This window comes from Phyllobates terribilis, unplaced genomic scaffold, assembly GCF_046119375.1.
Source record: "Phyllobates terribilis strain yellow unplaced genomic scaffold, ASM4611937v1 Scaffold_1__5_contigs__length_1240528914, whole genome shotgun sequence".
Classification (NCBI taxonomy): Eukaryota; Metazoa; Chordata; class Amphibia; order Anura; family Dendrobatidae; genus Phyllobates; species Phyllobates terribilis.
The window spans coordinates 1208244260-1208269147 of NW_027362761.1; the positions used below are offsets into that span (position 1 = coordinate 1208244260).

Below are 24888 nucleotides of genomic sequence, written 5' to 3' on the forward strand. Positions count from 1 at the left end.
TATACTCCCTCTATGTGTGATCCCAGGTGACTAGCACCCAATGGGCTCCTACTTCTATGCCCAGAGCCCCTCCCCTATCTGCCCCTACACTACTGGGATGTTCCTCCCCCCCTCCCACTCCAGCCAGGGACAGACGCTGTCGTACCTGCACATCTACTTGGTGGGAGTACCGTAGTTCCGTCCCCCGGAAATGGGATGTATGTAGTGCATGCTGCCTACTGAGCTCAGTCCCACACTCCATCCTTACCCGGGAGTGGAATACCACACCCCTGGGTCGAGGTGCAATACCCCTGTAGCAGCCGAGTCCTCAGGGTGCTACATTCCCCCCCCGGTAAATCACAGCACGTCCTCGGGCTGTAAAAGAATAAAACATACCAAAACATACAAACTTTTTCAAAACATACACGAACATATAACATTATAAACGCTATCAGATTCTAGCAATATAAACTTTTTCATATAAAACTCTTTTATGTAAAATGTTCTTGTTCTTCTGGCCACGATGCACTTGTGACCAGGTAAAGTGCTACAGTCACTGGGAGGAAAACAGTCCGGGTCCTCTTGACCTTCCTCGAACCGCAGCTCTTCCTCAGTCAATCTGTGCACATGGAGAGCATATGGACCTTTGGCACATTGATGCCGGGTGAAGGTGACCTCATCACCCAGGTAAAGATCACGTCCTCTGTGTCCCTCCGGCAGATGGCTCTCGACGTCCCTGCGGGTGACAAAGACGTCGCCGGGGGTTCTGTGGTCCCGGATAAAACCCCAACCGTGCTGCAGTTGAAACTTGATTACGGTCCCGGTGGCGCGGGGACCATGGGCTGCACGGGGGTTTCGTCTGGTCTGGCTTTTCTGTTCCGCACTCTGTACTTGCAGCCGCTCCTCGCGGACCCGCCTCTCTCGCCGTTCCCGGTCGAAGACCTCCAGCTGTTGCCAGCAGCACTCTGCTCGCTGGGCTGCGGCCGCCCGGGTCTCATGGGTGAACCCAATGAGGTTTTCTCCGGTGGGGTCCCATTCGAATTGGGCTTCCTCCAACGGGAGCGGGACGATCTTGACAGGCGCCGGAGCCGGGATCAGGGGCTCACACAGGGGCCTTTCCTTCCGGAATCGGGGATGGATGTATTCCGGTGGCCACTCAAAGGGCTGCCCATCCGGGCAAGTATGCTGGGCGAACAGATCTTCACCCAAGGGCAGGACTTTGAGGGTTGAGGGCGCGGTGGTGGCAGTGGCGCCCGGATTCACCAGGCCTTGCGACCAGGCTGGGGGCACCCTGAAGGTTAAGGGCACTGTGGAGACGGCGACGCCCGGGGGTACTCGACCTTGCGACCAGGCCGGTGGCGTCTCCTGCTTGGCCGCGCTCAGGGTTGCGGCGCGTGACGTCACAGGGGGCGTGGCCGCGGCTCCTGCTTGAGGCCTAGTCTGGAGCGGTGGCGGTGCAGCGACGGGCACGGTAGGGGAAATTTCGGGCTCTGCGACGGGGAGCTGGGGCAGGCTCACGGTTTCTAGGCTTGGGGTAGTGACGTCCCCTTTACCTGCCTCCGTCTCTTCAGCTCCTTCCACGGCGTCGTCTCCGGCCTTCATTCCTCCTGCACCATCCTCAGAGGCAGTCAGACTCCTCGTCTCGGGTGGCGTGCTCCGCTGGCGGGTTCCAGCCTGCTGGGCCATCTCCCGACTCCATTCAGTCAGCGTTTCTCGCTGCACCTGGGCCATCCTCCGTGCGAGGCCCTCTAGCGCAGTCTGTGCACGCTCCCGGTCTCGGGGGAGCTGTGCCAGGATCTCCACCAGGTCTTGTGGGGTGGTGACTTGCAACAGGCTCCTGACCACAGGGTCGGTGCTGCCTGACTCTCCCTCCATCTCCGGGTGCGACCTCCCCAGACTCCTCCAGGCTGCACCCATTCTCTCTCTTTTGTTCTTGATCCGCCCACACTGAGGGTGGTCCCGGGGCAGCTTGGTGATTGTCAGTCCCAGGGGCAGACCCCCCACGCTGACGGACATCTCAATCATTACAGTCTCTGATGGTGGGGGCGGTCTTCGCTTTTGGCGCCATTCTTGGACCTGGCCCACGATGGGAGGTGGTCTCTTGCCACCCTCTGGCACGCCCATAATGGCGTCCGCTCTGCCAGGGCGGGAAATCTTCTCTGATGGCGGGAATAGTCTCCCAATGGCGGGAAACTCCGTGGATGGCGGGAAAAAGCTGCAGATGGCGGGCAACCGGCGGGAAATGATCCGAGATGGCGTCCGATGGCGGGGACCCTCCGGAACTGGCGGGAGACTTCTTCTTACGGTACTTATAGACTTTTCTTCAGGCACGCAGTACCCGGTGGTTGCGGGCACGTGATCCTGCTGACTACGCTAAAGTTGACGCACCCCCTGGGCCATGTTCAGGGAATACCCGGAGCCGGATCTGACAGGGGTAGTAGTCCTCGTGGCGGTGACCCGGTCCGTGCCCAGGGTGTCAAACTAAGTGGTTGGCAGTCTTGGTAGATGTTGTTTCAGTGTCGACTACGCCACCCGTTGATTTGCGGTCACAAGGCCGCCGCTGCAGAACAGTCCGCTGAGGTCGGTAGTATGTGTGCAGTGATGGTGGTATAACCCCCAACGGGAGGGGTATGGCCTCAGGGCAGCTGGTGCGGATGATGGAGGTAGTGATAGTGCAGAAAGGAGAGTCAGAGACGTGAGATGCAGTTTCAGGGTTTTTACTCACAGGTGTTCCTTCAGTCACTCTGGCCTTGAGTGACCACCCGAGCCGTGCTGCATTCACCAGGTGTGGGACTCGGCTAACCCCCAGGCAGTTCTGGAGCGTGGTCCTGAGCTCCCTTCTCTTTCTCTCTCTGCTGGCCGTCCCCACCAGGGATCCACCTTTGTCCGGTTCCCTTGGGCCTTCTATGGTAAAACCTTTTCTGGCTTTCCTGACCCTACTCTTGGTGTACCTTCCTGGTGGATGTGGTGAGGGTCGTGGCAAAGTTTGACCACGACCTCCGGTTCCTGGTTAAGGGTTACTTTTGCCTCCGCCAGCTTGGGATCCGGTGCCCTCTTCTGCCAACCCTTCACCCTTCTGGCTTAATTCTGGGATCTCAGGGTTCCCTCTGGCTCTGCGTCTCTGGGCCTTTCCTCCTCCTCTCTCTCCACTGCAGGCTTGGCCCTGGAGCTGGGCCCAGCCGGAGCCACAGCTCCCTGTCAGCCCTCCTGTCTGAGCTCCTCTCTGAACTCTCCTGGACTCTCTGACACTGTTCCTAAGATGGTGCCCACCATATATACTCCCTCTATGTGTGAGCCCAGGTGACTAGCACCCAATGGGCTCCTACTTCTATGCCCAGAGCCCCTCCCCTATCTGCCCCTACACTACTGGGATGTTCCTCCCCCCCTCCCACTCCAGCCAGGGACAGACGCTGTCGTACCTGCACATCTACTTGGTGGGAGTACCGTAGTTCCGTCCCCCGGAAATGGGATGTATGTAGTGCATGCTGCCTACTGAGCTCAGTCCCACACTCCATCCTTACTCGGGAGTGGAATACCACACCCCTGGGTCGAGGTGCAATACCCCTGTAGCAGCCGAGTCCTCAGGGTGCTACAAGTACACACCATAATACACCGGTATAGACCAGTACACACCATAATACACCGGTATAGACCAGTACACACCATAATACACCGGTATAGACCAGTACACACCATAATACACCGGTATAGACCAGTACACACCATAATACACCGGTATAGACCAGTACACACCATAATACACCGGTATAGACCAGTACACACCATAATACACCGGTATAGACCAGTACACACCATAATACACCGGTATAGACCAGTAAACAGCAGTGTGTAGCATCCTGTAGACCAGTACACAGCAGTGTGGAGCATCCTGTAGACCAGTACACAGCAGTGTGGAGCATCCTGCACACCAGTAAACAGCAGTGTGGCTCGTCCTGCGCACCAGTACACAGCAGCGTGAAGCGTCCTGTGCACCAGTACGGGCCAGCGTGGAGCGTCCTGCAGACCAGTACACAGCAGCGTGGAGCGTCCTGCAGACCAGTGCGCGCCAGCGTGGAGCGTCCTGCAGACCAGTGCGCGCCAGCGTGGAGCGTCCTGCAGACCAGTGCGCGCCAGCGTGGAGCGTCCTGCAGACCAGTGCGCGCCAGCGTGGAGCGTCCTGCAGACCAGTGCGCGCCAGCGTGGAGCGTCCTGCAGACCAGTGCGCGCCAGCGTGGAGCGTCCTGCAGACCAGTGCGCGCCAGCGTGGAGCGTCCTGCAGACCAGTGCGCGCCAGCGTGGAGCGTCTTGCTGACCAGTGCGCGCCAGTATAAACCAGTGTAGAGTACCATATATATTGTTTAGACTTTTTGTCCTATAGAGCTGTATACAGCAGTTCACAGTGCTGCTCACCATTACTGGCACCCCTTAATTTTTTTCATAGACTGTACAATATCTTCAGAAATAAATGGAAATGTACCAAAGTTATATCCTCAGGATTTTTTCATTACTGGTCCAAAGTAAGAACAATAAAACATTGTTTTTCTACTTCCATGTTGCAATTTGAAAGAAGAAACAGAATAACCAGCACGTGCTGGACTAAAGGCCCCTAATTAATACTTGGTTGCACACCTAATTAATACTTGGTTGCACACCTAATTAATACTTGGTTGCACACCCTTTGTCATTGCTGACAGCCTCCACACATTGCCAAAAAGCTCTGTTTTTGTTTCATCTGTCCACAGAACATTTTCTCAGAAGGATTGTGGTTTGTCAAGGTACTCTTTGGCAAAGATCATTCGTTCCTTTTTATGTCTTTTCTTCAGCAATGGTTTCTTCCTTGTCCTTCGCCCATAAAGCTCTGCTTGGTTTAGTGTGCGGCGTATGGTACTTGTTGTAACCATGACCTCAGACTGTTCCAGGTTGGCCTTCAGGTCTTTGGATGTTTTGACTTGGTGTTTTTTCCACCATTCTCACCAACCTTCGAAGACATTTCTTGTCAATTTTCCTCTTTCCCCCACATCCAGATAGGTTGTTGGCAGTTCCATGGTTGGCAAACTTCTTAATAACATTGCGCACTGTTGAAACTGAGATACCAAGGTCTTTGGAGATGGCCCTATACCCTTTGGAAGTCTTGTGTTTCCTAATAGCAGTTCTGATGTCCTCAAACAGCTCCTTTGTCTTCACCATTGTGACAAAGCAACTGGGCCTACCATGTGGCTTTTTAAAACATTGAAATCATCATTCATTAGTTAATTCATGTCACATGGGCATCGACCATCACAGGAGAATCTCTTTGGTGATTTACCACAGGCGAGTCAAAATCTGTTTCTCTACTAAATTAATGTAAAAGTGCCAATATTCAAAAAGGGGACAAAAACCGAACTTGGAAATTATAGGCCGGTAAGCTTATCCTCTACTGTGGGAAAATCCTGGCGGGTTTCCTAAGAGATGCTATACTAGAGTATCTGAAGAAGAATAACCTCATGACCCAATATCAACATGGGTTTACGAGGGACCGTTCCTGTCAAACTAATCTGATCAGCTTTTATGAGGAGGCAAGTTCTGGACTGGACCAAGGAAATGCAGTGGATGTTGTGTATATGGACTTTTCAAAAGCTTTTGATACGGTTCCACACAAAAGGTTGATACATAAAATGAGAACAATGGGGATAGGGGAAAATATATGTATGTGGGTTAAGAATTGGCTCAGTGATAGGAAACAAAGGGTGGTTATTAATGGAAAACACTCAGACTGGGTCTCAGTTAACAGTGGGGTACCACAGGGGTCAGTATTGGGCCCCCTTCTTTTTAACATATTTATTAATGACCTTGTCGGGGGTATACAGAGTAATATTTCAATATTTGCAGATGACACTAAACTCTGCAGGGTAATCAATACAGAGGAGGACAATTTTATATTACAGGAGGATCTATGTAAACTAGAAGCTTGGGCTAATAAATGGCAAATGAGCTTTAATGGGGATAAATGTAAGGTAATGCACTTGGGCAGAGGAAATAAAATGTATAATTATATGCTTAATTGTAAAACACTGGGCAAAACTGTCACTGAAAAAGACCTAGGTGTATTGGTGGACGACAAGCTCACGTTTAGTGGCCAGTGTCAGGCTGCTGCTGCAAAGGCAAATAAAATAATGGGATGCATTAAAAGAGGCATAGATGCTCATGAGGAGAAGATAATTTTACCTCTATACAAGTCACTAGTGCGACCACACTTAGAATACTGTGTACAGTTCTGGTCTCCGGTGTATAAGAAAGACATAGCTGAACTAGAGCGGGTGCAGAGAAGAGCGACCAAGGTTATTAGAGGACTGGGGGGTCTGCAATACCAAGACAGGTTATTAGAGGACTGGGGGGTCTGCAATACCAAGACAGGTTATTAGAGGACTGGGGGGTCTGCAATACCAAGACAGGTTATTAGAGGACTGGGGGGTCTGCAATACCAAGACAGGTTATTAGAGGACTGGGGGGTCTGCAATACCAAGACAGGTTATTAGAGGACGGGGGGGTCCGCAATATCAAGACAGGTTATTAGAGGACTGGGGGGTCTGCAATACCAAGACAGGTTATTAGGGGAAGGGGGGGTCCGCAATCCCAAGACAGGTTATTACACTTGGGGTTATTTACTGTGGAAAAACGAAGGCTTAGGGGTGATCTTATTACTATGTACAAGTATATGAGGGGACAGTATAAAGACCTTTCTACTGATCTTTTTACTCTGAGGCCTGAGACGGGGACAAGGGGGCATCTTCTACGTCTGGAGGAAAGAAGGTTTAATCATAATCACAGGCGCAGATTCTTTACTGTAAGAGCAGTGAGACTATGGAACTCTCTGCCGCATGATGTTGTAATGAGGGATTCACTAATAAAATTTAAGAAGGGCCTGGATGCCTTTCTTGAAAAGTATAATATTACAGGTTATATATACTAGATTTCTTGATAGGGCGTTGATCCAGGGAACTAGTCTGATTGTCGTATGGAATCGGGAAGAAATTTTTTTCCCCAGTGTGGAGCTTAGTGTTTGCCACATGTTTTTTTTTTGCCTTCCTCTGGATTAACATGTTAGGCTATGGGTTGAACTAAATGGACTTAGTCTTCCTTCAACCTTAAAAACTATGTTACTATGTCTTTACGAAAAACTGTTTCACTTGATTCATTTTTTCGAGGAGATATTCCACATTATGTACTTACACGTCATAGGGACCAGTAGCGATGAGCAGGACTGTAGATCAGTACTCACCAGCATAGGGATGGCCGAATGTAGCGTATTTAACACATAACTTTTATTACACCGTTATAACCAGCAGTGATATGAGGTGCAGCCATATACCAATAGTGCAGCCTTTCGGGGTGAAGCCTGAGTCTCTGGGCGAGGAGCTTGTATCTGGAGACATTATGATGGTGTTTCTCTTAGTGGAACATCAGAGGCCACAAATGTCCTTGCTCCAAAATCCTGGTTCTTTATGGGACGATTGACATGAACAGCTGACATATTCTAGGCCGCGTGTAAACTTCTGACTGTGTCTACAGTTCTGTATCACAGCGCACATGCCCTTGATGGGAGGACCAATGTGAGGGTTAGATGGACTGGCGCACAAGGATCTGCCCAACTTGTGGTCAGGAACTGCTGGGAAGTCCATACTAATCGTCCCCAACCGTGAGTCCCATATTATGACAGGTGGGGGCCCTGGTCTTTCGGTCGCGACCTCGAAGGTGGGGGGGCTGGTCTGTTGGCCACGGCCTCCATAGACACAGATCGAGCACATTTGGAAACCAATGACCGATGCAGAACAACGTGTAGGTGGCTACATTTATACTGATCTCTGTATTGAGCATAGATCCACTTCCTGCAGATGGTCTATCTCAGTCTCTACATGGCTCCTCGATTACTGAGTGAGGAGATCCACCAGATTCCTTCCCCTATGAAATGTGATCGCAGATCTCTCTGGTGAGATTTCTGTAAAATCATCGTCCATTATTAAACCTTGCCACTTCTCTAAGTTCTTCCTTATTTTTGAAGAACAGTCGTATGTCCCTGTGATTCTCACGGTGTGTTGTCCCCCATCTGCCCTACCATGTGGGACCAAGAGGGCTGTCCTGTCACGGCCCTTTCCTTCCACGTCATCCAGGTAACCCCATTCTGAGAACTCTTTTGTTCCACATGGTCGCCTCCAAGTTGTTCACAGGTCGGACAGATACGTCTGATCTTTAATATTGAGCTTCAGGGATGGCCCCTCTGGACGGAGGTGGGATGACACTTTCCGGCAGAGAAGACTGCTAGCTGCTGTAAGCTCTCTGAATGGCCCCGTCTGCAGCTCCCGCCAACTCGTGTATTGATGTTCATATCCGGAACATTGACGCAATCCTCCGGGATCTCACATATCAGACTGAGGCCGGTGACCCCAGAACAATAGTACGTCCTGTATGAGGTGTGACCACAAAGTAACATGTCCCGACCACCTACCATTCAATGGCTTCACCAACCTCCCTAGTCTCCTCACACTAGCCCAGTATACACCAGTATAGAGGACATGTCCTATACAGCTCTATATACCGGTGTAGAGGACGTGTCCCGTACACCTCTATGTATACCGGTGTAGAGGACGGGTCCCGCACACCTCTATGTGTACCGGTGTAGAGGACGGGTCCCGTACACCCCTGTGTGTACCGGTGTAGAGGACGGGTCCCGTACACCCCTGTGTGTACCGGTGTAGAGGACGGGTCCCGTACACCCCTGTGTGTACCGGTGTAGAGGACGGGTCCCGTACACCCCTGTGTGTACCGGTGTAGAGGACGGGTCCCGTACACCCCTGTGTGTACCGGTGTAGAGGACGGGTCCCGTACACCCCTGTGTGTACCGGTGTAGAGGACGGGTCCCGTACACCCCTGTGTGTACCGGTGTAGAGGACGGGTCCCGTACACCCCTGTGTGTACCGGTGTAGAGGACGGGTCCCGTACACCCCTGTGTGTACCGGTGTAGAGGACGGGTCCCGTACACCCCTGTGTGTACCGGTGTAGAGGACGGGTCCCGTACACCCCTGTGTGTACCGGTGTAGAGGACGGGTCCCGTACACCCCTGTGTGTACCGGTGTAGAGGACGGGTCCCGTACACCCCTGTGTGTACCGGTGTAGAGGACGGGTCCCGTACACCCCTGTGTGTACCGGTGTAGAGGACGGGTCCCGCACACCCCTGTGTGTACCGGTGTAGAGGACGGGTCCCGCACACCCCTGTGTGTACCGGTGTAGAGGACGGGTCCCGCACACCCCTGTGTGTACCGGTGTAGAGGACGGGTCCCGCACACCCCTGTGTGTACCGGTGTAGAGGACGGGTCCCGCACACCCCTGTGTGTACCGGTGTAGAGGACGGGTCCCGCACACCCCTGTGTGTACCGGTGTAGAGGACGGGTCCCGCACACCCCTGTGTGTACCGGTGTAGAGGACGGGTCCCGCACACCCCTGTGTGTACCGGTGTAGAGGACGGGTCCCGCACACCCCTGTGTGTACCGGTGTAGAGGACGGGTCCCGCACACCCCTGTGTGTACCGGTGTAGAGGACGGGTCCCGCACACCCCTGTGTGTACCGGTATACACTAATATAGAGTATATGTTCTTTAGACCAGTATAGAGTGTCTGTACACCAGTAGGATGATATATTCAGTACACTATACGCTGTTTATAGTCGCCTCCTTCCTCGCACTCTGTGACTCTGCCGCTTCTGCATTGTTTATGATCTGGGTGCGGAGCTGCGCTCTCTTAATGCAGTTACTCATTATACAAGTTCTATCATCCTGGCCAGAGACAAACTTTCCGGTCTTATTAGGGCTGATTTCTTTCTTATTGTTTCCCCAGTTTCTGGTATTTATATCCTGAATTTCCACATATCTTTCTATCCATTACAGGATCTCGGGGTCTCGTCACACTGACGGTGGGCAGTGAGGGGGACAAGTTGTGTATTTTGCTGTAGGATTGGTTGCCGTCACCATGTTACTCATTACCAGGTGGCGTTCAGCTTCTCACTCCGTCTCTTGGCGGTACTGCACCTTCCCATTGGCGGCTCTGCTGCCCGCTCCGGGGGTAATCGCTCTGCATATGCAGTAAGGCACATGTTTTGCTTGGTTCTTGTTTCTGATGCTTTAGCCTCCCTTCTGTAGTCGTGTCTCGTATGTATGGCGTGTTGTTTTTTTTTGCTGGATGCCTCCACATAGACGGGTGTAGGCGGCTAAGGTTGAAATATACAGAACCCAAAACTGCAGTATTTTGGCGCTATGGAGGAATATGCGCTGAATGTGACTGGTCCTGATCTAGGCTTTTCCTATTTTCTTTGGTTCTGTCTCAGTCCTTGGGTATTTTGCGTCTCCTGGTCCTGACCCCTGGCAAGTCCCATTCCCTGACCACTAGTGTCCTCACCTGTGTTTTGGTGATTTACCTTTTGGCTGCGTTCCTGGTTCAGCTGCCATCTATTCAGCTCAGCCGTCACTAATCCACCACCATCCTTGGGATCACAGCCTGGGGAATTTGACCAGGAATGTCCAAACCTGGTCATCACTAGTAGGACTTCCACCATTACTCGTGACCCAATCTGCCCTGTGCAGGCGATATACACACATGAACAAAATTATTATTGCTCTTCTGGTAAAGTTCGAAAACCCCACACCGGTCACTGAAATAACTTGAAACGGACAAAAATAATTTTCTATGTAAATTTACTGAATATTGACTAATTAGAATCAAGAGTTTGTTTTTTTTTTTTGCTTAGGAATTTTGGTTTAACAGAAGAATTAGTAAAAAAACAACTAATGTTCTGGCCTGGACCAAAATTCTGGCTTTCTTAACTTAATATTTTGTTGAGTCTCAGTGAGACTTCTTCCCCCGTCCACAGGTATTTTGGCCGACTCCTTGTGTCTCAGGTGTGGAGGCGTCTTCTCCAGACTGCAGGTCTCCGCTCCGTCCACAGATGTTCAGTACGATTTAGATCATGGCTCATAGAAGCCTCTTCAGAAGAGTCCGATGCTTTGCTGTCAGCCATTCTTGGGTGTTTTTAGCTGTGTTTTAGGTCATTATCCTGTTGGAGGACCCATAACCTGCAAATCAGATCAAGCTTTCTGACACTGGGCAGCACATTTCGCTTGAGATTTCATTGTTCCCTGCACGGATTCAAGTGTCCCCTGTGCCTGATGAAGCAAAGCAGCCCCAGAACATCCCCGAGCCGCCTCCATGTGTCATCGGAGGTACAATGTTCTTTTCTTTGCTTCATTTTTGCCTCTATGAAGATAGAGTTGACGTGACTCCAAAAAGCTCCGGTTCTGTCTCCTCTGTCCACAGGACATTCTCCCCAAAGCTTTGTGGCTTTGTCATTGTGCATTTAAACAAATTCCAGTGTGTATTTTTTATGATTTTGCTTTCAGCAGTGGTTTCCTCCTTTGGTCATCTTCCATGAAGTCCACTTTGGCCAAGATAGCGCCGGATGGTGCGATCTGACACTGATGGACCTTGACCTTTGAGTTCACCTCTAATCTCTTTGGAAGTTGTTCTTGACTCTTTGGTTACCATTCTTATTATCCATCACTTTAATTTGTCATCACTGTGGCCAAGTCCAGGTAGGTTGGCTACAGTGCCATAGATCTTAAACCTCTGAGTGCTGCTGTAGTAACAGGAACATCTAGTTGTGTGGAGATGTCTTCGAGGCTCCTTCGAGGCCGCGGCCGACAGACCAGGTCCGCTCCTTCGAGGCCGCGGCCGACAGACCAGGCCCGCTCCTTCAGGGCCGCGGCCGACAGACCAGACCCGCTCCTTCGAGACCGCGGCCGACAGACCAGGCACCCCCCTTTGAGGCCATGGCCGACAGCCCAGGCCCCCTCTTTGAGGCCGTGGCTGACAGACTAGGCCCCCCACTTCGAGGTTGCCGCCGACAGACCAGGCCCCTCACTTCGAGGCCGCCGCCGACAGACCAGGCCCCCCCCTTCGAGGGTGCGGCCGACAGACCCAGCCCCCCCTTCGAGGGAGCTGCCGACAGACCCGCCCCCCCTTCGAAGGAGTGGCCGACAGACTAGGTGCCCCCCTTCGAGGCTGTGGCCGACAGACCAGGTGCCCCCTTCGAGGGAGCGGCCAACTGATCAGCTTTACAATTCCAGGCCCTTGAAATAAGTCAGTATCTTCACCTTGGTGATCACCCTAGTCCCTACTCCCTTTCTTGTGACTGGACAGGCATGTGAGGGCAGCAGGCAATTACTGGAGACACAATGTAGTTAATCGTCTCTGGGATCTCGCCAACAGCATAAAAAAACAAATAAAAATAAAAATGCTTGACCAAAGCACAAGTGGATTCAGCCCAGCACTGTCAAGTATCTCCAACCTGAGAAATTTTCACCTTTAAAGTCATCGTGGATGATTATTCATGCAAAACTTTCAAGCGATGGTTGGACAAATTGGCTAAAATGTGGCATCTCAGCTGACATTTATCTTGACTAAAAAGCTTTGACGTTGATTTTGGGCAGACGTTACTCTTCGGTACTTGTGAGCGCTCTGTTCTGCCACCATCTTGCTGCAGCGCACAATGGGTGCATCCTCACCGCCTGGCGCTCATTGTTTGGATCCCATTAGGTGCTTTCTGAATCTAAACATGCTGAGAACGTAGCAGTGTTGTATCAGGAGGTAGACGAAATCTCTCCCAACACTGACTCGATTGTATTAAATAAAGGCGAACTTTCCTTATGACTACGAGGATTCCTTCCAACGTCTCCTCGTATCCAGGAAAGACTCCTTCTCGTTCTGACCACGAGCCCAGAGTATTTGCCAAGCTGTTAATTTGCTAATTGCTGAACTCAGCTGCTGTTAAATGAAGCTCAATCATCTGATTAGATTTCTGTGTAGGCATGCGTAGGACGAGAGAGATGACAGAAGTGGACTCCATTCTCACAAAGGGAAGGTGATGACAATATGGTCCTCTACAGTGATTGTTCGAAGAGGTCATTTGCCTGTGTGAACAAGGGGTCAATCTTTTACTGTAATTCTGGGTTATATCAGACATTTATATTCATCAAATCATTATTGACTCGTGAAGCCTTGATGGAGAATGTTTCTTGTAGTTGCCTTACCTTATGTTGAGGTCTTCAGTTGGGTCCGACAAGTCTACGGTGCAATATAGCTAACATGGAGTCATAATTACCCTTAAACAGTTTATTTTCCTGTTGGATTGTAGCAAAGTACGAAATTCTAACACGGAGATCTACCTGCCTGGATGAGTTTCCTTCACCCCCATGTAAATAAAGAGAAGAGACCATGGCCCTGGATACTGGTGGAATAGCTTTTTTCTATTGAGCACTTTTCCACAAGATAAGTGATAACTTGATAACTAGTAGATTGGGGGAGGTCTGACCATTGAGACCCCTCCTGATCGCCAAGGTGGAAGACTTGTGCCCTTGCTCTATTCAATTCCTACGGGACTGACAGACGTTCTCTATCTCCGTCAGTCTCATATTGAATTGACTACAGCTCCATTCCACTGGTGGCGCAAGTTCTCCAGTGGAGGTAGAAGCAGTCAGATACCCACTTATCTAATGTTATCACCTTTCCTATTATACCCCTTTAAGGAAAGGCCTACACAATGACTTTGGTCGCACAACATTAAGCCATGAAACAAAAAACTATGCACAATTTGTCCACAATTCACCATCGTGCAGCCATTTCAGGGTTGTGCTTTGACTGGAGAAAGGTTGGACGTGACGTCCATTGTGTTTTATTATTGCAAAGTTGGCGTGTGACCGAAAAAAATGCGTCAGCTTTTGGATTTTCATGGAAAGTTACATAGTGGTCACCAAAAATAGCCATGTTTATGAGCAGCTGGGAATGAGCTATTTACAGCGGTCTTAAGACTATGGCCGGCTGCCGGCTGCATGGCGGTGTAGCCTAAGAGGCAGCAGGATCTGCCGCCACAAGACTGGACAGCATACCTATAGATTTCTAGATTTTAGCAGGTTTAAAACTGCAGACAAACACAGCGCATATGAAATAATGGCTAATGTCGTCAGAAACCTGCTGAGCGCCCTATCTCCCCGATTGTTTCCGACCACTGCCTTCGATATCTCGTATGACTATGCCTTTAAATTGTATCAACCCATTTGAGCAGATGAGCGCTCATATTGGGCGTTGTGAAGAGGAAATAAGAGCGCAAGCTGCCATGAAGCATGATGGAAGGATGGAGGCGCATGCTTCTCATTTAAAAAAAAAAAAAAAACACGGGAAAAAAGTGAGGGGGAGACATATTGTGCGGTCTCTTATGACAGACATCGCCGCTGATGCTCGGAGATGTTGGCAGGACACGGGGGGGGCAGAAAACTGGGAGTTCTGTACTTCCTGAGTAATAACACCTTGTGCGTAATCCGGAAACCCCCAATTATACTGATCTTCAGCCTCTGCAGAGAGTAAAGGGGCCATGTTCTTGATTGCAACCCATTGTGCAGTGATTTGGGTTTTCCATAGTGCAGAATCACGAAGATGTTTCTACTTCAGAAGCTGTACATCCAGATGTTCGGGGGTGATTTTGGGAGAGCCCTAGAACTCTTTAGATAACATATGTGGATATCCTAAAGGAGAGCGTCTCATAAGACATGAGACCTCTTGACTAAGGATGAGTGGACCCATGGAAGTTCGGGTTCCTATAGTTCGACCGTTTGTCCAAAGTTCGGTTCGGGAACCAGAACCTGAACCCTATAGAAATCAAAGGAGACCAGAACTCTGTGTCTCTCTCTTCTTAAGATCCTTGTTTCATAATTCCTGAGTACAAAATATTTCATGAAAGAAAGATATATATATCTGATGGGATGTATCCCTGAAGATGAGACTGGCCAGTAAATTTGTGTTAGATCCGTCTTCATTTTGATAGAAGACGAGGAGTAAGGGGCAGTAAATGGATGTGGCAATGACCATTTCGCGCTTTCTCCAAAGCTTGGCATTGTGTGCATCGGTGGTTATTTTATGAGTCATTGTGTTTGAACCCTTCAGAATCGTTGACTGAGGAGAACATAATGCCAAACCCACTGTCTTTGACCTATATTACCATAAAGTCCCCGATTTCATATTTTTACTGTAGCCTAGAAATTATTCTTAAGAGGCCCAACTAGAATAACACCCCGTATGGGTGTCGCGTTCTACCAGCATTGAGCCGGCGGTAGCTGATTTTACAGTGGGAATCATTTAAGTCAACCGGAAACAACAAGTCTTCTTAGATCCTAGTGTACAATGGAGTCACTGTATAAGTGGTGTGCAACTGGTGGCCCATAGACCTCACGAAGCCACCCTGGTTCTACACTTTTAAAGGATGGAGTCTACTCTATATGTTGGCATGGGTGACTATAAGCCTAGTAGAGCGGTCTGATCGTACTTTGCTGGTTTGGTGCTTTTTGGATAGGCTGATGAAAGTCTACTGTTATTATACTTGGGTATTATCGTACATGTAGGAAGACCTAGCTGCTGCGAACTGGGGACTAGGGATATTAAAATACCTCTGATGTAGTCAAGGACCACATTTAAGGCCCTTGTAATTTGTTTCTTTGACCACCACTACTGTTATGAAGACGTACCATCCTCTCATTGAGGCTAGTAGGCGCCCACCATCCTCAAGTGCCATGAGGTCTTAGATGTAAGTCATCGATTGCCTACAAGAGTCCTAAAGATGAGAAGGGTTAATAAACTGAATGTTTTTCATGTTTCCAAGCTGAATTATTGAGGGGATCTGGGGCCTCTGTCTGTGTATTATGCTGGACACCATGACTATGCCGGAAACGCTCGGCGGTCCCGCGTGACAGGTCACGAGATGCTCTTGTTTCGGATACGCTAAGTTGCGGCAGAGACAGGATGTTGGCAGCTTCGCTCAAAGTGTTCATCTCAAGCTGTACGATTAAGGGAGCGAAATATGTTGCATTATCTTAATCATTTACATTTCATCTGTGTTGATGAAATAATCGCTCAGGAGCATAAAAATACAAGAAATAATAAAGCAGCCGCGCCACCTACGCATCCACCAGGCCCGGGTACAATATGCTGCTAATGCCGACTTAACCATTTACTGCCATGTGATGCAAGTCGGGTATGATGATGATGGTGCAGGTCTGATATAAATGCTCCGGTCTGTGGCTTCGTGCCGGCTGTGAGGACAATGCCGTCTACTGCTGATATTACCGGACACGGTGCCGTCGGGTGGAGCAGTGACTTCCTGTGTACCCCGAGGAGTGGGGGGAAGGTAAGTGACAACTGCTAGGGGCACATTTCTGACTACTCTATAAAAGTAGTCATCGATCAGCCATAAGAAGAAACCCACTGAGGGGTGGAGTGTATAACCTTATTCTTATGGCAGCGGCACCCGACGGGTGACATTTATTAGACAGAAAGTGAACAATCAGATCTTGAGGCTAGGGTCGTGGAAGCAGAATAAATGGGCAAGTGGGAGAATCAAAGCGACTCTAACAAGGGCCAAATTGCGATGTGTGTCCAAATGGCATATCCAGAAGGGCGGGTCATGTGGGGTGTTCCCAGTATACGGCAGGCTTTATGGGGTGTTTCCGGCAGTTCTTATAGGGTGTTCCTGGTATACAGTGTGTCTTTTGGGATGTTACCAGTATATGGCAGGACTTATGGGTCGTTCCCCGGGATGCCGCGGGTCTCGTGGGGTCTTCCCCGGGATGCCGCGGGTCTCGCAGGGTCTTCCCCAGGATGCCGCGGGTATTAGGATTTTTGTGATGCTGCTAAGCACTGACTAATATCCTTTGTATAGGAGGCACTTACTTTCCTCTGAGGTAATCGTGTATATTACTTTCTCAGGTTGTAGGGAGCAGCTCGGGAATTGTACTTCTTATTGACGTTACCGTACCCCATGCTTCACCTCAGACGCCTCTTTCTGGCTGATATGGGGTGTGTGAGGGTGGTCGGATGTCTCCTTCTGGGTGATATGGGGATGTGAGGGTGGTCAGACGTCTCCTTCTGGGTGATATGGGGGTGTGAGGGTGATCGGACGTCTCCTTCTGGGTAATATGGGGATGTGAGGGTGGTCGGACGTCTCCTTCTGCGTGATATGGGGATGTGAGGGTGGTCAGACTTCTCCTTCTGGGTGATATGGGGGTGTGAGGGTGGTCGGGCTTCTCCTTCTGGGTGATATGGGGGTGTGAGGGTGGTCGGACTTCTCCTTCTGGGTGATATGGGGGTGTGAGGGTGGTCGGACTTCTCCTTCTGGGTGATATGGGGGTGTGAGGGTGGTCGGACATCTCCTTCTGGGTGATATGGGGTTGTGTGAGGGTGGTCGGACTTCTCCTTCTGGGTGATATGGGGGTGTGAGGGTGGTCGGACTTCTCCTTCTGGGTGATATGGGGATGTGAGGGTGGTCGGACGTCTCCTTCTGGGTGATATGGGGTTGTGTGAGGGTGGTCGGACGTCTCCTTCTGGGTGATATGGGGTTGTGTGAGGGTGGTCGGACGTCTCCTTCTGGGTGATATGGGGATGTGAGGGTGGTCGGACGTCTCCTTCTGGGTGATATGGGGATGTGAGGGTGGTCGGACGTCTCCTTCTGGGTGATATGGGGTTGTGTGAGGGTGGTCGGACGTCTCCTTCTGGGTGATATGGGGTTGTGTGAGGGTGGTCGGACGTCTCCTTCTGGGTGATATGGGGTTGTGTGAGGGTGGTCGGACGTCTCCTTCTGGGTGATATGGGGATGTGAGGGTGGTCGGACGTGTCCTTCTGGGTGATATGGGGTTGTGTGAGGGTGGTCGGACGTCTCCTTCTGGGTGATATGGGGTTGTGTGAGGGTGGTCGGACGTCTCCTTCTGGGTGATATGGGGTTGTGTGAGGGTGGTCGGACGTCTCCTTCTGGGTGATATGGGGATGTGAGGGTGCTCGGACGTCTCCTTCTGGGTGATATGGGGATGTGAGGGTGGTCGGACGTGTCCTTCTGGGTGATATGGGGTTGTGTGAGGGTGGTCGGACGTCTCCTTCTGGGTGATATGGGGATGTGAGGGTGGTCGGACGTCTCCTTCTGGGTGATATGGGGATGTGAGGGTGGTCGGACGTCTCCTTCTGGGTGATATGGGGTTGTGTGAGGGTGGTCGGACGTCTCCTTCTGGGTGATATGGGGTTGTGTGAGGGTGGTCGGACGTCTCCTTCTGGGTGATATGGGGGTGTGTGAGGGTGGTCGGACGTCTCCTTCTGGGTGATATGGGGGTGTGTGGGGGGTTGGTCGGACGTCTCCTTCTGGGTGATATGGGGTTGTGTGAGGGTGGTCGGACGTCTCCTTCTGGGTGATATGGGGATGTGAGGGTGGTCGGACGTGTCCTTCTGGGTGATATGGGGTTGTGTGAGGGTGGTCGGACGTCTCCTTCTGGGTGATATGGGTTTGTGTGAGGGTGGTCGGACGTCTCCTTCTGGGTGATATGGGGGTGTGTGGGGGGTTGGTCGGACGTCTCCTTCTGGGTGATATGGGGGTGTGTGGGGGGTTGGTCGGACGTCTCACTTGTTGTCTTGACTGGTATTTCTTCATGTATTGATCAGTTAGGATCATTGTTCAGTCCGGCAATGAAAAAAAGATCCGGGAATCTGTCATCATTCAGGATTGTGAGATATTTCAGATTACGGAGCAGTCGGTACAGTTTATTTGTGATGGTAGAAAACATCGTAGAGAGCGGCCACACTCTACTCTGCGGTGCTGAACCATCAGACTTTCTGGAGTATTGGATGCTTGATTACAGCAAGTACAGAGTATGGGATATCCCTGCCCCTATATTGTACGACCGGCCGCCCACTTCTCCCGACACTCACTGTATATGTAAGGTAGAGAATGAGAGGACTTGTATGGAGCGGGTGCCGGCTGTGTCACGCAGCAGTCTCCTGTCCGTAGCCGCTGGATTTATGGTCTAAATTACACAAAGCGCAGTAAAAACACAGGACCCGTTTATCAATACCAGTATGGCCTCTGTTTTGCCCATAGCAACCAATCAGAGCTCAGCTTTCAGGTTTTAAACTTCTGTGGAAAAATGAAAGCTGCGCTGTGATTGGTTGCTCTGGGAAACACTTTTACTGGCTTTACTTTTACAGCCATGTAATGCGATTCTTCTTACCGCTGTATTTCTGCTCTTATTCTCTTAAAAAAATGCAATTTTTTTTTTGTACATGGTTTTGTGTGAATTTCAACAAAAAAAGACTCAAAATTGGCGTGTGTGAATAATACCATAAGGTGAGCTGAAGTCTGGTAATCCTCTGCCACCTTACAAGAGTCATCTACGGTCCGACGCGTTCCTCAGAGCTTCAATAGAAAAGCCAACCAACGAGGCAAGAATATGATAAACCCATCAGCCCCAGCTGCGGAGGCCTTAGTAACATGGTGGGAGTTATAGAAGAAAGCGGTGGCCAACACCAGATTACTGCTGTGGATGTGCCACCGGATCCACCCATAGATTACCCCCATTGTCATATAGTATGGAAAATCTAAGGCCGACACCAGATTACTGCCGTGGATGTGTCACCGGATCCACACATAGGTTAGCCCCATTGTCATATAGTATGGAAAATCTAAGGCAGACACCAGATTACTGCTGTGGATGTGCCACCGGATCCACCCATAGATTACCCCCATTGTCATATAGTATGGAAAATCTAAGGCCGACACCAGATTGCTGCCGTGGATGTGCCACCGGATCCACCCATAGATTACCCCCATTGTCATATAGTATGGAAAATCTAAGGCCGACACCAGATTACTGCCGTGGATGTGCCACAGGATCCACACATAGATTAGCCCCATTGTCATATAGTATGGAAAATCTAAGGCCGACACCAGATTACTGCCGTGGATGTGTCACCGGATCCACACATAGGTTAGCCCCATTGTCATATAGTATGGAAAATCTAAGGCCGACACCAGATTACTGCCGTGGATGTGTCACCGGATCCACACATAGGTTAGCCCCATTGTCATATAGTATGGAAAATCTAAGGCTGACACCAGATTACTGCCGTGGATGTGTCACCGGATCCACACATAGGTTAGCCCCATTGTCATATAGTATGGAAAATCTAAGGCCGACACCAGATTACTGCCGTGGATGTCCCACAGGATCCACACATAGGTTAGCCCCATTGTCATATAGTATGGAAAATCTAAGGCCGACACCAGATTACTGCCGTGGATGTGTCACCGGATCCACACATAGGTTAGCTCCATTGTCATATAGTATGGAAAATCTAAGGCCGACACCAGATTACTGCCATGGATGTGCCACCGGATCCACACATAGGTTAGCCCCATTGTCATATAGTATGGAAAATCTAAGGCCGACACCAGATTACTGCCGTGGATGTGTCACCGGATCCACACATAGGTTAGCCCCATTGTCATATAGTATGGAAAATCTAAGGCCGACACCAGATTACTGCCGTGGATGTGTCACCGGATCCACACATAGGTTAGCCCCATTGTCATATAGTATGGAAAATCTAAGGCCGACACCAGATTACTGCCGTGGATGTGTCACCGGATCCACACATAGGTTAGCCCCATTGTCATATAGTATGGAAAATCTAAGGCCGACACCAGATTACTGCCGTGGATGTCCCACAGGATCCACACATAGGTTAGCCCCATTGTCATATAGTATGGAAAATCTAAGGCCGACACCAGATTACTGCCGTGGATGTGTCACCGGATCCACACATAGGTTAGCCCCATTGTCATATAGTATGGAAAATCTAAGGCCGACACCAGATTACTGCCGTGGATGTGCCACCGGATCCACACATAGGTTAGCCCCATTGTCATATAGTATGGAAAATCTAAGGCCGACACCAGATTACTGCCGTGGATGTGTCACCGGATCCACACATAGGTTAGCCCCATTGTCATATAGTATGGAAAATCTAAGGCCGACACCAGATTACTGCCGTGGATGTCCCACAGGATCCACACATAGGTTAGCCCCATTGTCATATAGTATGGAAAATCTAAGGCCGACACCAGATTACTGCCATGGATGTGCCACCGGATCCACACATAGATTAGCCCCATTGTCATATAGTATGGAAAATCCAAGGCCGACACCAGATTGCTGCCGTGGATGTGCCACCGGATCCACACATAGATTAGCACCATTGTCATATAGTATGGAAAATCTAAGGCCGACACCAGATTACTGCCATGGATGTGTCACCGGATCCACACATAGGTTAGCCCCATTGTCATATAGTATGGAAAATCCAAGGCCGACACCAGATTGCTGCCGTGGATGTGCCACCGGATCTACACATAGATTAGCACCATTGTCATATAGTATGGAAAATCTAAGGCCGACACCAGATTACTGCCGTGGATGTGCCACAGGATCCACACATAATTAGCCCCATTGTCATATAGTATGGAAAATCCAAGGCCGACACCAGATTGCTGCCGTGGATGTGCCACCGGATCTACACATAGATTAGCACCATTGTCATATAGTATGGAAAATCTAAGGCCGACACCAGATTACTGCCGTGGATGTGCCACCGGATCCACACATAGATTAGCCCCATTGTAATATAGTGTGGAAAATCCAAGGCCGACACCAGATTGCTTCCGTGGATGTGCCACCGGATCCACCCATAGATTAGCACCATTGACATATAGTATGGAAAATCCAAGGCAGACACCAGATTACTGCCGTGGATGTGCCACCGGATCCACACATAGGTTAGCCCCATTGTCATATAGTATGGAAAATCCAAGGCAGACACCAGATTACTGCTGTGGATGTGCCACCGGATCCACACATAGATTAGCCCCATTGTCATATAGTATGGAAAATCCAAGGCCGACACCAGATTGCTGCCGTGGATGTGCCACCGGATCCACACATAGATTAGCACCATTGTCATATAGTATGGAAAATCTAAGGCCGACACCAGATTACTGCCATGGATGTGTCACCGGATCCACACATAGGTTAGCCCCATTGTCATATAGTATGGAAAATCCAAGGCCGACACCAGATTGCTGCCGTGGATGTGCCACCGGATCTACACATAGATTAGCACCATTGTCATATAGTATGGAAAATCTAAGGCCGACACCAGATTACTGCCGTGGATGTGCCACAGGATCCACACATAATTAGCCCCATTGTCATATAGTATGGAAAATCCAAGGCCGACACCAGATTGCTGCCGTGGATGTGCCACCGGATCTACACATAGATTAGCACCATTGTCATATAGTATGGAAAATCTAAGGCCGACACCAGATTACTGCCGTGGATGTGCCACCGGATCCACACATAGATTAGCCCCATTGTAATATAGTGTGGAAAATCCAAGGCCGACACCAGATTGCTTCCGTGGATGTGCCACCGGATCCACACATAGATTAGCACCATTGTCATATAGTATGGAAAATCTAAGGCCGACACCAGATTACTGCCATGGATGTGTCACCGGATCCACACATAGGTTAGCCCCATTGTCATATAGTATGGAAAATCCAAGGCCGACACCAGATTGCTGCCGTGGATGTGCCACCGGATCTACACATAGATTAGCACCATTGTCATATAGTATGGAAAATCTAAGGCCGACACCAGATTACTGCCGTGGATGTGCCACAGGATCCACACATAATTAGCCCCATTGTCATATAGTATGGAAAATCCAAGGCCGACACCAGATTGCTGCCGTGGATGTGCCACCGGATCTACACATAGATTAGCACCATTGTCATATAGTATGGAAAATCTAAGGCCGACACCAGATTACTGCCGTGGATGTGCCACCGGATCCACACATAGATTAGCCCCATTGTAATATAGTGTGGAAAATCCAAGGCCGACACCAGATTGCTTCCGTGGATGTGCCACCGGATCCACCCATAGATTAGCACCATTGACATATAGTATGGAAAATCCAAGGCAGACACCAGATTACTGCCGTGGATGTGCCACCGGATCCACACATAGGTTAGCCCCATTGTCATGTAGTATAGCAAATCCAAGGCCGACACCGGATTACGGTCGTGGATGTGCCACCAGATCCACAGACAGATTAGCCCCATTGTCATATAGCACGGCAAATCCAAGGCCGACACCGGATTACTGCCGTGCATGTGCCACAAGATCAACACATAGTCATGGCGGAAAGTGTTGGCACCCTTGAAATTGTTCCAGAAAATTAAGTATTTCTCCCAGAACATTATCACAATTACACACATTTTGTTATACACTTATATATTTACTTTTTGTTTATTGGAGCAACACAAAAAAAAACAGAAAAAAAGGTAAATTGGACGTAATTTCACAGAAAACCCCAAAAATGGGCCGGACAAAATTGTTGGCATCTTTCCAATATTGTGGGTAAACAACTTTGTTTCAAGCATGTGATGCTCGTTCACATTCACCTGTGGCAAGTAACAGGTGTGGGCAATATGAAAGTCTCGCCTGAAACCAGATAAAAAGGGCAGAATTTGACTCCATCTTTGCATTGTGTGTCTGTGTGTGCCACACTAATCATGGATAACAAAAAGAGGAGAAGAGAACTGTCTGAGAACCAAAATTGTTGAAAAATATCAACAATCTCAAGGTTACAAGTCCATCTCCAGAGATCTTGATGTTCCTTTATCCACGGTGCGCAACATAATCAAGAAGTTTACAAACCATGGCACTGTAGCTAATCTCCCTGGACGTGGACGGCAGAGAAAAATTTATGAAAGGTTACAATATAGGATGGTGGATAAGCAGCCCCAATGAAGTTCCAAAGAAATTCAAGCTGTCCTGTAGTCTCAGGTGCGTCAGTGTCTTTCTGTCCACATGTGAATGAAATTAAACGCTATGGAGCAGGAGGACCCCACTGCTGACACAGAGACATAAAAAGCTAGACTGCAGTTTGCCAAAATGTATTCGAGTAAGCCAAAATCCTTCTGGGAAAGCGTCTTGTGGACAGATGAGACCAAGATAGAACTTTTTGGTAAAGCACATAATTCAACTGTTTACCAAAAACAAAATGAGGCCTACAAAGAAAAGAACATGGTACCTACAGTCAAGTATGGTGGAGGTTCAAAGATATTTTGGGGTTGTTCTGCTGCCCCTGGCACTGGGTGCCTAGACTGTGTACAATGCATCATAAGATCTGAAGATTACGCAAGGATTTTGGGTGGCAATGTAATGCCCAGTGTCAGAAAGCTGGGTTTGTGTCCTAGGTCATGGGTCTTTCAGCAGGACAATGACTCCAAACATACTTCAAGAAGCCCCCAGAAATGGATGGAAACAAAGTGCTGGAGAGTTCTGAAGTGGCAGCAATGAGTCTGGATCTAAATCCCATTGATCACCTGTGGAAAGATCTTACAATTGCTGTTAGGAGAAGGCGACTTCACATATGAGAGACCTGAAGGAATTTGTAAAAGAAGAGTCGTCCAAAATGCCACCTGAGATGTGTAAGAAGCTGATGGCTATAGGAAGTGACTGATTGCAATTATTTATTCCAAAGGTTGTGCAACCAAATATTAGGTTGAGGGTGCCAACAATTTTGTCTGGACCATTTTTGTTTGTTTTTTTTTGTGAAATTTTGTCCAATTTGCCTTTTTCTCTCTGTTTTTCGTGTTGTTCCAATACACACAATGGAAATAAATCTGTGTATAACAAAACATGTGCAATTGCAATAATTGTCTGGGAGAAATACTTCATTTTCTGGAACAATTTCAAGGGTGCCAACACTTTCGGCCATGACAGTAGATTAGCCCCATTGTTGGGTAATGTGAGGCTGGCACCAGATTGCTGCCCTGGATGCACCACCGCATCCACACACTGATTATCTGCGGGTTTTCCATGTGGGATCCATGGCAATGATGATCGTTTTTAGGACATTGACATCGGCAGACATTTCTTGCCGTCCTCTGCCT

At 49.4% G+C, this 24888-nt stretch overlaps 1 protein-coding gene across 2 annotated transcripts in view; it reads left to right on the forward strand.

Annotated features, from left to right (window-relative positions):
- The window catches only part of SFXN5 (sideroflexin 5), a 373664-nt gene that overhangs the window by 2358 nt on the left and 346418 nt on the right, over positions 1 to 24888 (forward strand). The window lies entirely within an intron of this gene.